This window comes from Lagenorhynchus albirostris, chromosome 17 (genome assembly GCF_949774975.1).
Source record: "Lagenorhynchus albirostris chromosome 17, mLagAlb1.1, whole genome shotgun sequence".
Taxonomy (NCBI): Eukaryota; Metazoa; Chordata; class Mammalia; order Artiodactyla; family Delphinidae; genus Lagenorhynchus; species Lagenorhynchus albirostris.
The window spans coordinates 65,955,627-65,970,300 of NC_083111.1; the positions used below are offsets into that span (position 1 = coordinate 65,955,627).

The following is a 14,674-nucleotide window of genomic DNA, read 5'->3' on the forward strand; positions in this document are numbered from 1 at the left end:
GCTGGCACATAATAAAGGCTCAAAAGGTAATTGCTATTAATAAAAAGTAGTCTTGGGAAGCCCTAGAGGCTGTTCTAGGTTGAGGGTGGAGCTTGGGTTGTTAATAAAAGGCAGAATTGTACAATCATTAAGAAATCTGGCTCTGGCCTCTGAAGAACCCAGTTTAAATCCTTGCTCCCTGCATTGCCCTGGGCGACTTACTACATTTCTAAGAAGCTTGGCTTCCTCACCTGTAAATTGCACAAAACAATAACTTAGCATAACAGTGTTTCTCAAAATATTATCCAGGGATCCTGGACCCCCCAAGGGCCCCCAAGACCCTTCCAGGGCTCTTCAAGGTAAAATTTACTTTGGTGATAGGGCTAAAACATTACGTGTCCTTGTCATTTTAATTTTTTCTCAAGTATACAGTAGCTTTCCAGAGGCTACGTGACATGTCATAGTATCATTGCTCCCATGACTAACGGAAAGTGTGTTTGTAAATTCCTGTGCTTCCATTTTCTTTTTCAGTTCAATTTCTAACATGGTAAATATCAAGATGTATGTAACTCGTGTAAACAAAAGCTACTCGGGGTCCTCAATAATTTTAGGAGTCTAAAGGGACCTAAGACAAAACACTTGGAGAATCGTTGCCTGTTAGGGTTATTGTAAAGATTAAGTACTGTACACTTGAGACTAATACAATGTTGTAAGTCAACTATACTTTAGTAAAAAAAAAAAAAGATTAAGATAAGGGTCTGTCTACTCCACCTATACATAAAGCAAACTGAAATCATAGCACTTGATGCAAAAGTCACCCTTGTTTTATCCCCTCCTGTTTGTTTATATAGTGAAGGTTCAGCCCATGCTAAACTTTGAACAATTTAAAGACACTGAAGTCATCAAAGGCCCCCCACTTGAGATCCAAGTGCCCTGAAGACATGAGAACTCAGTGGGCAGTCCCGAGGGTTTACCCTGCTTGGCTCAACCCTGACCCTTCCATCCTATTACTCGCTGGCCCAGCCAGAAGAAGGCGGTACCGAGGTGGAGGCGGAGGAAAGGTGGTTTATAGAACCCCCTCCCGAGTGGTTGACCAGCAAAAGGAGGTGCCGCCTCAAAACGGGAATAGCTTCCTTAAGGTTTCAGTAATTTCCATGGAAACAAACTAAGAACCGTAGTTACTTTCAAGGGAAGGTGGGGAAACGGTGGGATGACCTGCAAGAGTCAAGAGTAAGCGATATAAAAATATTAGAGTTGCGGGGGGAGGGGTCTTTTTCTTTCACTCTTCAGACACACCCTTGAGGGAAGAACAAAAAATCGGCATCCCTAAATTCCGATACTGATGGCAAGTAGATGAGGATTTTAGACGGTAGGTATCAAATGAGTTTGAGAAAGATGCGGCGCTCACTGGATCCTAGTCATACAGGAAGTTCTTAACGGAATCCTTTAAGGGCCGGCCAGGGCAGTTCGCCTCTCAGGTAGGAGAGCACCTACCGAGAGACCCCCTCCAAGGCCAGGACCTAGTTTTATGCACCGTTAACTAACAAACAAACAAACCCTACATCAGCAGTAACGGAACAAACAGGTGCAAGCCAGTAAGACAGTTTTGCATATGAGCTATTTTTATTGCAGAAATTTCTGGGGACGCAAAGAAGGGGTTCTGTTAGAGAAATTGGAGCCCTAGGAGAGACCCTAGAAAAACTTTGTAGCTACTTTCTCCTCCTCATCCTAGGAAAAGGCCAAAAGGTCTCCAGGTGCGTTGGCCTCGCAGTCAGCCCCAGAGCCAGCCGTTTTCACCCCAGTCCCTGTCCTCGCCTCCAGCCACTCCGCCGTACACAGCCACCTGTTGCTGCCCTCGCGCCCAGAGCCGAGTCGCAAGCCGCCGCTAGAGTTCGTTCTAATTCCCCGGAGCAAAGGCCGGCCGGGAAGCCCCGACACTCCGCCCCTGCTCATCTTCAGGGCAGGCGGGGACTCCGCTGAGCCTCCCAGCCCCAGGCTCCCGTTGTCTCCTCGCCGCGCTCGGACGTCAAAAGTGGACCCCAGACAGTATCCCCTTGTCCCCGCTTGGCTCGTGCGCGCTCGCGCTCAGCTCACACCTGGGAGATGCTAACGCGCCGAGATGCCCACGGAGGAGAAACTGGTCCATCCGGGCAGGAGCGGGCGGCGCAGACAGGTTGCTTTCCGTGAGATTCCAAAGCGTCCCCTGAATCCCAGATCCCTTAGAGCTCCGCAGCTGAGCGCTGTTGCAGGAACGCCGCGCCCCAAACGCAAGCTCACTGTTGCAGAGGCCGCAGGCGAAGAGCGGCGAGATCCTGACTCGCCTTTGCTCTCAGGCGCCGGAGGGGATCCGGGGGGCGGCGGCGGTTAGGGATGCCCTCCCGCCAGGAACGCCGGAGTTCCAATTCCGAAAGAGACCCGCCTCGCTTCCGAGGGACTTCCCTGCGAGCGCCGCAGGGGTGTGCATTTCTCGAAGTCTGAGAATCCCTGCGAAAGCTGGCCCGACAAGAGTTGAAGTCAGCTCCCGGGGCGTCTGTTTGTTTATTGGCTCTTAGGGGAAAAGTTTGAGGATGTTGAACCAACCTCAGACCTGGCGCAAGCGGAAATCTCAGAATCTCTCCAGCAAAAGTCATCTAATTTCGACTCGTTATATAAGTGAGGGGCTCTTTCTTACCCTCCCTACCCCAAGCCCTCTCATTACTATTCCAGGAGTTAAATGTGTCTCACTTAAAAAAAAATTTTTTTTTAAGTTATTATTATTTCTTTGAGTCCGAAGGCGGGAGAAAGCAGGCAGAGCCGGGGGCGCGCGGCAGCCCCACCCTCGCGCTGCCCCTTGGGCTGCGGCAGGAACGCGGGATCCCGGGTGCCGCCGGTTCAGGGCGAGCAGCCGAGCCCCGCGGTCCCTCCGTCCGCCACTCCACGTGGTCAAGATCAACAGTTTGTTGAGCTCATCAGTGACACCTTGAACTTTTCATAAAGAAAATGGGTATTGCAGCGGGAGGGTTCGGCCGCGGCCGCCGCGCCGGGTCCTGCTTAATATTCAATGATCTCGCTCGCGCCTCCCCCTCCGCCCCTCGCAGAAATTCCACCGAGTCCGTTACTGGGCTCAGACTTTTAAGTTAATTTACTGCCCTCCCCCCAACCTTGGCTAGTAACCAGCGTCTTTAGGGCTGGCTTCCCCCCCGGCTCCCGCCTGAAAATGACATTTCGCCGGCGTCTCCGGAGGGGGCTGAATTTCACTTTGTAACTTTCTGCGGAACCCGAGACCGGGTGGCAGCTCGGGTGGTGGTATCGTATGCAAATACGCATGCTGACGTTACAGATCATGTGGGTTTTGGCGTAGATTCCCCACTGATCGAGACATTTTTTTCCCCTTTTTTTTTCCTTCTTTTTTTTTTTTTTCTTTCTTTCTAAAAATTTTGGCCACTGTTCTCCGAACGGGGGCTTCTTCTGTCTGTCTGTCTGGCAGGCTGGCTTTCCCCCTCTTTCCCACGGAGCCCGAGCCGGGCGCCCGGTGGGGAGTGGGGAGTAGGTGGGGGGAGCCAGCAGAGTTCCATTTTGGAACGCCCGTGCAGCGTCTCCGCGTTCCCAGCCCGGGTCTCCGCGTTCCCAGCCCCGGCGCAGGTAAGAAACTTCGCCCCGGCGCGGAGCACCCCCCGCCCGGCGCCGCCGGCCCCAAGCCCCGCACGCCGGGCACCGGCCACTCCAGCCCAACTTTCCCACCGCTGCCGCAGCCGCCGCCGCGGCTCCCGAAAATGTGTTGTTAATGGGACTTGGCCGGGTTTGCGATTGGAAGGGGGGGGGGGGGCGGGAGGGAGGGTGCAGGCTCTTTTTGCGGGTAGGAGGAGATCAGAGGATCCAGAGGTGGGGGAGATTTTTTTTAAAGAGTTTTGATTACAAGTTTGGATCAATGGGAGGCAGACCGAGAAGGAGGAGGAGGAGGAAAAACATGTCTACGTTTCCCTATGTCGACATAAGCCACAAAAAAATATGGCGTCCGCTTTCGACAGGGCGTTACGTAGACCCGACTCTGTTTTTATTTATTTATTTCGTGGCCGGCTCCCTCCCTTCTTGGCCAAACTGCGGCGCTTTGTGCGAACGGGGCCGGTCCCGCGGGGACTCCACCGGGACGTGGCCCCGGCTCCGCGGGGTTTGGCAGCCGGGGGGCTGCGTGTGTGTGCTCCCCTCCCTCCCCCGCTCTCCCCTCTTCTCCCCTCTCCCGGTGACGATTCGCCGTAATGTGGTGGCAGGAAGCATGACGCCGTGGGTTGAGGCTGCCTCTCCTCTCCGCGCTCCTGGTGGCTGCAGGCAGCAGGCGCGCGGCGCGGGCGGGCGGCCGCCCGAGCTACCTGCCGGGGGCCGGGCCGGAGTGCGGCGCTGTCCCCACGCCCCGCTCAGGTGCCGGGAAACCCGCGTGGGGAGGGGCGGCGGGGGACCCTGGGGACCCCCGGGCCCGGCTGCCCGCCGCCCGCGGGCCCGCGCCCGCAGCCCGCCCAAGCCCACGATCGCCCCCCGGAACGGCAGCTGGCGCTTTTCGTCTGCCCCACGAGAGGTTCATCTTTGTTGGTGTTGCGGCTCCTTTGTGGCGTCCCCAGGACTTGGTATCTTCGCCTTTGCAAACTTGCCCCTTTCCCAGCCGCTTTGCAGGAGGCTGGAAAAGGAGCGGAAAGTTGGAAACCAATGAGCATCACAGCACCGTCCCCTCGGCCTCGTCGCTGTGCGGAGCTCGGGAGGCGGCGGCGCACGACCGGGAGGAGGAGGGTGGTGTGTTAGGCTGCGGAGAAAACTTGCCGGGGAAGCCAAGTTGTGATTTGCTCAGGCTTCCACCTGATGGATCGGCTTCAAAGCCAGTGGGGTCTCTGCCTTCAGCTATTGCCGCGATGGCCTTTTGTTTGTCTGGGAGGTGAGGGAGGAGGAAGGTGAGGAAATAATGACTTTCCCTGGACCCCTCCCCTTTGAAAGTGTCGCTGCCCAGCTTGGGCCCCAGGGATCTCCAAGTCTCTTCAGGCCCTAGAGTTCTGTCCTACCTGCTCCCTGATGATCGCCTTCTGCCTCCAAGTTAGCAGCTCCCCAAGTCTGAGGCAGGCCCAGCTGGGCAGGATTTGGGGAGCGGGCATCCCTCCCCTTCATCCCTTGGGTCGCTCAGACCTCCCACAGTTACCCTCTTAAAACACACACAAACACACACACACACACACACTCACACACACACTCTCCTTTATGTAGAGCAGAAATTAATGCCTGTTGAAGTGAAGAGTGAGGTTCAGAGAGCTCTTCAAGATTTCCGTCAAAAGGGGATTTTCTATTTATGAGGGCAGTTAAAGAACTTGAGTCCCGGGGCAGTGATGTCAAAAAGCATTTGGATGACAACCAAGTGGGATAAATATCTTGTAAAATGGCACGTTTAATGGTAAAAATAGATTAATGGAGCCGCCAAGTGCTTGAATGGGGCTAACATAACGGTTTCAGTTTAAAGGGAAAGTTATATCAAGCTGTATACACATCTTCTTTTAAGGCCAAAGGCGGGAAATCTACAAGTAAGATTGAAATGTGTCACCGACAATGACTGGATCCGCGATCTGTGGGAATATCATTGCTGTTTAAACACCCTGCTTTGCGATTGTTCTCATGTGCACGCGTACCTTGCGGCCAGGTTTGGTGTCAACTAAGGACCCACTTGAAGTTAACAGCTTTTAAGGGGAAAATTTGGAGGCCAGCGTTCTGGGGTAAATCGGATATATTAGCTAATCCCCGTTTAAAGGAAAATAATCAAAATGCCACAAATGTTCGTTGGCACTCAAGAAAAGTATTCTCCCAATGTAAATGCAGTGTACCTCGACATGCCAAAAGGCGACCCCACCCCAAGCGTCCCATCCACATCAGGACCATTGATTCAGTGGGATGCCATGCATTTGACAAAAACAGTAATGACGGTGTTTGATGACAATGGCTGACACTGTTTCAGTGTGCCGGGCATAATGCTGTATATTTTACATGCTTTATCATTTAATTCTCACCGTAACCCTATGAGATAAATACTATTATTATCCCAAGCTTAGTGGGGAAGAAACTTAAGCTCAGAGAGGTGAAACAAACTGACCCAAAGCCGCAGGGCAAAAATCAAATTCCATGTTTGAAGCCAAGCCTTACAACACTCCAGTATAGCAGCTCCCCAGATATGGGAAGTTGTAGTTAGAATGAAAAGTGAAGGCAGAAAAGAGGGAACAGTGACCATGGCCCAGTGGTCCGAACTCAGGAATTTTCCTAGTTTTCACCTCTTAATTCATTTATTTAGCAGCTGTGTGTTGATTTATTTGTTCATTCCGCAACTGTAATATTCATCACACTAATAAAAGCCTAGAGTCATTAAGCAATTTTATATGCCAGAGACCATTCTAAGTGCTTAGGATTAAACTATTTTGTCTTCGTGACAACCGTGCGGGGTAAAGTACTGTCATCCTCTCCTTTTTATAGATGAGGAAACGGGCACGGAGAGGTCCTCTAACTTGCCCAAGACCAAACAGCTAGCAAGCAGAGTGCCAGACCCCAGAACACGCACACTCCACGTTTGCAGACAATGCACTGCTCCAGACGTTCTAGAGGTGCTGCTGAGATAGAACATCTATCTAACCTCGACGCAAAGCACTGCCCCAGACACTATGGAGACGTCAGTGAGACCAAGACCCCTTACCCTCTAGGAATTTGAGCAGCCAGCAGGCCAAATAAAGCAGGATTAAATAGGTACTAGAATTGAGAAAAGTAACTAGTGTGGAAGTACAATGAAGGGTGCAGTTCTTGTGTTCTGAGGGACCCATGGAGGATTTCCCAGAGGGGGTAGCATCAGAACTGACCCATGACTGAGGAAGAACAATGTCTGGCGGTGTGTTGGGTATCATTGAACTCACCTGTTAGCAACAGAAATCCTGCCCACCGGTGACTTAACCAGATGGGGGCTTATTTGTGTCAGACAACAAGAAAGTGGGTGGGACCATGCCTCAGCTGTACCACTGGGGACCCAGGCTCTGTCTTTCTACTCTGCCACCCGTAGAGTATAGGCCTTTGGCCCCAGGTCTGTCACCTCGTGGTAGGAAGGTGGCCACTGCATCTCCAGGCCTCACACCTGCACACCAGGAAAGGGGAAGTAGGATGAGTGAGGCACGAAGAGCATTTACCTAGTGTGGCTTTACTGTTACATTTGGAGAGGGACACCCCTCTCAGGGACTTCTGCCCGTAGCTCAACCAGAACTGTGCCACATGGCCACCCAACCCTACCAGGAAGGGGCAATGCCGTGTTTTTAGTTAGGCACGTCACTGCCACGAGCAAACTGGGGTTCAGCATGTAAGGCAGAAGGGGTGAATGGAGAAACGGTTGTTGCGTTGGCAGATAAGGCGTTAGTGGCCTCAGATGAGAAGAGGAGGTTACTCCTGATGAAGTTAAAACTGCGTCCTGAGAGCTGTGTGTATTCTGGGGAGATGGAGAGGGGGATGCAGGGAAGGTTGTGCAAAGAGATGCCGCCACACTTGGGGATGGACGTAGAGGAGGTTGGCTGTTAATCTGTAGGTACTGGGGAGCCATGGCAGGCTTCTGAGGAGGGAGCGTCAGGTGTTTGGAAGGTAAGACTGACAGCCGTGTGCCTGATGGAGATGAATCAGCTTGGTTCTTATTTGAACTAAAATGAGTTCTGGAAAGTTTCAGACCAGGGGACCAGTTCTGCCTTGGGGCAAAAAGAAGACAGCACACTAAGAAAGTGAGGGAGATTTTCTTTTAGGTCCTGCCAATAGGAATCCAAAATTAACCTGATGTCAGTCGGCTGTCACCAGGAAGTAACTAGCTCTCCTTGTGCAGTAACTCAGTGAGTGGAACTGGATACACTGGGAAGGGTACCAGTTTACTCCCCAGACGTGACGCTTGCTTTTTTCCTGACCCTCGGACTCCCCAGGCCCCACCTGCAACTCCACCACTCATCAGCAGAATAATTTTGGCCGTGACCCTTCAGTTTTGCTTTTAAAGGAGGGGATGCTATCAGAGGGCCTCAGAGGGCCTCCGGTCAGGTTCCCCACTCTGGATTCCTCCAGCAAGGACCAACAGCCCTGATTCTCTGCTCAAGTAATAGCTTTATGATTTGGGGCTATTACATACCTCTTTAAACCTCAGTTTCCTCATCTCTAAAATGGAGATTCTTCCAGCAGCTGCCTTCTGGGTTGTTGTGAAGCTTAAGAAGAGATTTATAAAAGAGCTTAGCACAGCGCCTAACACGCGGGTTATTCTCAGTGAACGTTACCTGTTATCTCCATCATCTCCTCTGCCATCATAATCACTGCCGCCACCTCTAGGATGTGACTTTCTTCTTTCCTTGAGGTAATTAACATGCACGGATTCTTATCATAGATTTCGAGACCCCAACTGTCCCCATCTCATTGCAATTCTCCTCCCTACCCCCCCTCCTCCATACACATATATGCTCATTTGTGGCAAGTCTGAGCAACTACTGACATGGAAATCTCTTCCTGAATATCACAGGGGGACCCTGGTGCAGTCTTCAGGTACTGTAATGTGCTGTGTCATGGTCAAATCCAGACAGCGCAGTTCTGAAAGGATGCTTAGCTGCTCACATACCCCTGTGGTAGACAATAAAGTGGGCATTGTTTTTGGCATTGACAAGGTAGTTTCATTTGTAGTTGAAAAAAAGAAAGTCCTCTGGATTCCTCGCCCCTACCCTACATCGAACAGGTTGGGATTTTAAGAGCATCCACCCCCAATCTGTTTCCTCTTCCTATGCTTGAAGTCATGCACTTAAGAGGGATTGATTGGCAATGGTGTGTGTGTGTGTGTGTGTGTGTGTGTGTGTGTGTGTCTCACACATATGCACATGTAACAAGCCCCCAAGGAGATAAACAGTCTTGGCAACGGTCCATCACGTTCCACCCAAACTTTAAAATGGAGTCAAAAAAAAGACCAGAGTCGGTTTTCTTGCTGACACCTCTCCTTACCCCCTGGTGAACAATTTACGTGTTAAGAGCCACAGTTCTGCACACTTTCTTCCTCTTTCTGCCCAGCTCCGGTCCCCTAGTGCTAGAAACACTTAGTAGAGATTAAATCGTATTACACAATGTTTCACTGCAACAGTATTTACCACATAAAACCTGCAGTGAATGAAACGCTTGTGCTCTTGATTCATGGGGGATCGATCTTAAGGAGTGTGACCCAGGCATTCACTGACTTCGGTTCTAAGAGGTTCAGAGTATATTTTAGGGGTGCACAGGCTTGCTTGGGATGGAAAAATGGGAAGCGTGTGCTGGGTTTACTGTCCTGGGTTTAAAGCCACTCTGGGTTCACCAGGCAGGGGGAAACCAGCCCAATCCTGCGAACCATTTGCCGTCAAGCCCCAGGCAGGGAGTGGATTCCTGTGTCTCTGGGGCATTGGAGGGTGGCCGAACTGAATTAGCTCTTTCTCTGGGAGGGAATCCTCCCTGTCGGGGGCCCAGAACAGACTCTGTGGGAGAAAGAAGGAGCCTGCTGTCAGGAAGGGTAGAGAGAAAAAGATGAATGAGATCTTCTGGGCTGGTTGGATGCCTGCAGCTGCAGCTTCTGGGCTCCAAAACATCTGCAGAAAACCAAGGAAGGACCAGAATCTACAAGGAGGAGGCCGCATGCGCGCACGCCTGGGCTGGGCCAACGTGACGGTTTAAATCCGTGTCGCAGAAAGCCTCAAGGAAAACACTCCTCAGCAGGGCTGACATTTGTGTCCCCCCCCCGACCGCCATCTCCGCCCTGCCACAGACCCCAGCCTTGTCCACTCTGGCTGATGAGATGGAATGAATACAGATCTCCCTGCACACCCAGACACACCACAAACACAGAGCCGCCATCCTCGGGGCAGCAACAACTTCCAACAACTGGGCACCTACCCTGTGCCAGGCGCCCTGCCGAATGCTCGCTCTCTACTGCGTCCTTCAGTGTGACCCTGAGGAACACATTGAGAGCTGTGGCGGGGCCCCATGTTAAAGACAGGAGGCCAGAGCGCTCAGATGCTTGCTCAAGGTCACAGAGAGAAGGTCGCCAAGATTCTAACTCACATCAGGCTGATTCTAAAGCCCTTGGTCATCGCCAGGTCTTTCTGAAGTGTTCTGGAGGCCAGCTCCACCCCAGCCTGGAAGAAGAATGGCGGGAGAAGGGACACTTTTAGAATGAGCTTCTGGACAGTCTGACAGCTTTTCTGCTAAAGGAGTGTAGGGGTGAGTGCACACAGGCTTGCGTGCGTGTGTTCGTGCCTTTAGTCAAAACAGATCTGTGCCTGTTATCCTTAGCCCCCACACCCCACCCCCAAGACAGCCTCTATCAGTGTCTCTACCAGAACATTCTCTAGGGAGCACGGCACCCTCTCCACCCTCTCCTCCCTGGCTCCAGCGAGAAAAGGAATCCCAGTGGGCTGAAAGCTGCAGAGTTGGAGACGGTGGGAGGAGAAGCCGGGTGCTACTTTCCGGACGCTGAACAGCCATGCCAGCCAGTGGGGGAAGCAGGTAGAGAGAGCCGGCATTGGGAGGGAGGAGAATGGCTGCGTCGCTGTCTTTATACGATAAAAGAGGATCATTGTTAACTGGGAGCCCTTGAATCGTTACACGTCTGCCCGTGCTTCTCTCCAGCTGCAGGGCCATTTAGTTAACTAGCACACAGAAAACTCCTTTCAGCTGGCATTACTTTTCCCGCTGTTTTCAAAATATGAGACTGGGCCGAACTGCTCGAACGAAAAAGCCATCTCAGGCTCCCTTAGCCCCTGTGTGTACCCGGAGCCCCCACGGAACCTCCCTGGCCTGTGCAGGAGGACTTTTAGAAACTATTTTGCTTTGCATTGCACTCTTGTCTTTTTGGAAACAGCACCTTTAAGGGACTTGTACCCAGCCTGGTCAGAGCTGGATGTCACGGCCAAGGTGTTTAGGGTGGGTGGTGGCCCAGAGGGGGTAAGGAAAGGCCAGAATGACAGAGGCTGGAGGAGGGGAGATATGGACTCACAGCTAGAAGCTGGAAGAAGAGACTGCCCCACCCCCACCCCCGCCGGCCAAGAAATCGAGGGGAAGGGATTCTGGTGGCTCCAGGCAGGAGCGGAGAGGAACAGGGCCTCACCTAACCTGCCCTAACGGAGTGCCAAGATCGCGTTATCCTGTAGAACGGCCTGGAATTTAATTGATTCCGAGCAGGCAGTGAATTTCTACCAGAGCCACACAGCTCAGGAGAGCTGGAAGACTTCACATTGTTTCCAAGAGCAAAGGTTCCTGGGCCCACGGAGCTGAAGAGTAGAAACGGTCTGGATCACTGGTGGGTTAATGGTAGACCCTCCAAAGACAGAGGGCAGGAGTCGACACTGAAATGGGACATGGCCTGACTTCGGCACTTTTAGAAATGGGATTTATGGGTCTGCAGGTAGAAAGTCTAATGTCCTCTGGCGTCCCCGGAGGGGGATGTTGGGGGGATGAGAATAATAGCATTATTATTAATTATTATTAATTATAATAATTATTAATTGATTATTAATGGTGCATTAATAGGCTCAAGGAGTGTTCTAGCAGGAAGAAAGTTGAGGGATCGCCTCATCAAGCTTAGGGGAACTGAGGCTCAGAGCAATAAGGGAATTGGCCTCAGGTTACAGGATCGTATGGCAGTGTATGGCTTTCCCTCTTCTGTACAATCTAACTCAAGGCCCTCTGTCTCCTTCGGACTCCCCTGACCAGCCAGCCCCATCACAGTACCTTCCCTCCCCCCTTCTGTTTTTCTGTCCAATCAGCACACACTCACTGAGCACCTACCAGAGGAAGAAAAGAACGTCCCTGCTCTCAGGAAGTTCACGGTCATTTGGCGCTTAGCTTTCTGACATCACAGGCGCAAAGCTGAGTGCCTTTTGTGGGTTAGCTCACAGCGCTTCTAGGAGCTATGAGGACTCTGTTATCCCAATTTCACAGATGAAGAAGCACAGAGTGGGGAAGCCCTTTGTCCAAGGTCTCTGCAAGTCAGGCAATCCTACACCACACCTGATGCTCCTAAGGCAGGGGCACATGCAGCTTCTCCTACCCTCTGCACCTGCAGCTCCAGCGAGAGGGCTGGGGCCCCTCCCCCACTGATTAGCGCAGAGGGCGGAGTCACCAGCCGGCACTGAGGATGACACAAGGATGGGTGTGCATTCAGGGCCTGACAGAGGGCCTTCTTATGCGTGGGGGGTTTTCCCAAGGTATTGAATGTCAACTGTGTGTAGGCCCCACACACCCTTAACACCATAGCCCAGGTCATTTGTGTGGCAATCCTGCTAAGCAGATAGTGGGAAGGGCAGAGCCGGAACTCCAGCACAGGTCTGTGCAATCCCAGACCGGATCAGTTTTAGCCACATCAGGCAGGCATGCCTCAGCTAGAAGTCGCTGATTGGGGAGTCCTGTGTGGGCCGGGACAGGTCACTTAGGGACACAGAATCACAGGTGGCAGCCCAGTTTAGTTTCCCAAAGGTCTCCATAAAACTAAAGGAACTATGAGGCACTTTAGGCAACTTTCAGTTGAGCAACAGATACTTATTTGAGTATAATAAGAAGTCCCAAGTGCCAGGCCCTGTGCATCTCTGTAGCATAGATATTAGCATTAGTCACAATTTAAAAAAAATAGCTTGAGAAGCAACTTACATACCTTCAAATGCACCCATTTAAAGTGTACAGTTAACTTTCTGTATATTTACAGAGGTATGCATTCATCACCACAGTCTAATTTCAGAACATTTCCATCACCCCAGAAAGAGGTCCTGTGCCCGTTGACAGTCACTCTCCATCCCCATCTCCCACCCTCTCTCCCACAGCCCTCGGCAACAACGGATTAGACTTTCTGTCTTTATATATTCGCCTTTACTGACATTTCCTATGGAAGGAATTGTATAACATGGGGTCTTTCATGTGCTGCTTTCACTTGGCATGTTTTTGATGTTCATCCATGTTATAGCATGCGTCAGTACTTCATTGTTTCATGGCTAAGTAATATTCCATCGTATGGCTAGACCACAGGTATTAGTGTGCTGGGGCTGCCATCGCCACATACCGCAGACTGGGTGGCTTAAAGAACAGACGTCTCACAGTTCTGGAGGCTGGAAGTCCAGATTCAATGTGTCTGCAGGTTTGATTGCTGTTGAGGTCTCTCTCCTTGGCTTGGAGAAGGCTGCCTTCTTACTGTGTCCTCACATGGTCTTTTCTCTGTGTACGTGCCTCCCTGGTGTCTCTTTTTGTGTTCAGTTTCCTCTTCTTGTAAGGATACCAGTCGGATTGGACTAGGGTCCACCCTAACAGCTTCGTTTTCGCTTAATCACCTCCTTAAAGGCCTTGACTCCAGATACAGTCACCTTCTGGGGTTAGGGCTTCAACAAAAGAATTTGGGCAGGACACAATTCATATCATACCACAGTGGTGTCATGGGCTGTTTTGTTTATGCATTGACCTACTGATGGGCAATTGGGTTGTTTCTACGTCTTAGCCATTGTAATAATGCTGCTGTGAACATTCGTGTGCAGTCTCTGTGTGGACGTGTGTTTTCATCTCTTAGGGAGATTTCTAGGAGTGGAATTGCTGGGTTTTGTGTTTAACTTTTTGAGACACTTCCAAACTGTTCTCCTGGCTGTTTCCACTTTACATTCCCACCAGCAGCGTATGGGGATTCTGATTCCTCCATATCTTCGCCAACCCTTGGCATTGTCATAAGGTCCATTTTCCGGGTGAGGAAACTGAGGCACTGAACGAGGAAGGTCAGTCACAGGGTTAGAGAGCAGAGGAGCAGGCTTCACACACACACACACACCAGTTTGACCAGCTCCCTACCCGGGTCCAGGACCGGTTAGCAAGTGAGGCACCCAGTGTGTGAAACCTAAGACAGTGTTTGCTCTCAAGGTCAGCAAGTGCAGGCTTGGCACCTGAGAGAGAGTAACAGCGCCTCCTTAAATTTCACATCCTGGGTGCCTAGTTTGCCCCTTACCTCACCCTTGCCCTGGCCCTGCAGCCACCCTGCTCCTTGTGTGTAGGGCACTGTGCTCCGTGTTGGGGGGATGGGAGCGAGGGTGGGGACAGAAAATCAAGCCACCACCCCTTCCCCGGAGGGGCCCTCAGTCTGGCTGGAGAATTTGTGCATTTGCAACCACACACAGCGAGCCTAGCTGGACCTGCAGAGGCAGAATCCCTGCTCACAGGGCTGCTGTGCAGATTTCAGGGGAACCCGAATACCTGCGAGGAACTTAGCACAGCGCCCGACACCCAGGCAGTGCCTCAGAAGTGCTGACTGGCACTAGTCTCGGACCTATGTGTCATGAGGCTGCCTCTGAGTCACGGGAGTTTGAGGGATGTCCTGATGCTTTGGATCTGTGACTGGGAACCTCATCCCCACCCCACAGAAGAGCTGTCACCCAGTGACCAAGCAGTGGCCAGAGATGAAGGAAACTGGCCATCTGCGCCCTCCTCAGACCTGCTGAGCCTGTCCTGGGAATGGTGGGTCCGTCCACAGAGTCCAACACTAGCTCTCCTTCAACTCACGGGTGTCCCCGGTCGGGCTGTAGACACTCCAGGTCTGGCTCCAGGTCTGGCTCTGTTACCTCCAAAGCCAGAGTGCAATTCCTGTGCTCCCAGACTGAGAAAAGACCTAGTGGATAATACTGGTGGGGGTCAAGGTGGGCCAGGGAAGGAATGGCCT

General features: G+C 51.9%; 1 protein-coding gene and 1 long non-coding RNA gene across 2 annotated transcripts in view; both read left to right on the plus strand.

Annotated features, from left to right (window-relative positions):
- The first annotated feature begins 3,098 nt into the window (after positions 1–3,098).
- ZHX2 (zinc fingers and homeoboxes 2) overlaps positions 3,099–14,674 on the plus strand; it is a 173,396-nt gene continuing 161,820 nt past the window's right edge. The window contains exon 1 of the mRNA XM_060128335.1: positions 3,099–3,600. The gene's annotated coding sequence lies outside the window, so the exon portion shown is untranslated. The remainder of the gene's footprint in view (positions 3,601–14,674) is intronic.
- On the plus strand, positions 6,499–8,521 carry LOC132508262 (uncharacterized). The gene is made up of 3 exons (XR_009536498.1): positions 6,499–6,717; positions 8,167–8,335; positions 8,498–8,521. It is a non-coding gene; the product is annotated as an uncharacterized LOC132508262 (long non-coding RNA).